This window comes from Falco punctatus (genome assembly GCF_963210335.1).
Source record: "Falco punctatus genome assembly, chromosome: 2".
Classification (NCBI taxonomy): Eukaryota; Metazoa; Chordata; class Aves; order Falconiformes; family Falconidae; genus Falco; species Falco punctatus.
Window position 1 is genome coordinate 31,209,197 of NC_137581.1, and position 329 is coordinate 31,209,525.

Genomic DNA, 329 nt, shown 5'->3' on the forward strand with positions numbered 1-329 from the left:
CCCATTTGACAAATACCCAGGACAGGGATATCAGACATTAACAATATATTAAGTAAGCTCTGAATCTACACTCTAATTCTAATTATTGTGGAAATACCAACCCGGAATTTAAGCAAGCAGCAGAATATTGCCTTTAAATGAGAAACAAACAGAAAACACACACTTCTCTGCTCGTATTTCGTTTCTCAGTCATCACCTATTCTGTTTTAATCTTCTCACTTTTCAAGATCGCACTGCAAGCAAGAAGCATTGATTTTGACTTTAAATTTAATCCTAGTCCACTCCTCTAAAAAACCCGCCCTGGGTAACAGCAAAAGAAAACACAAGAG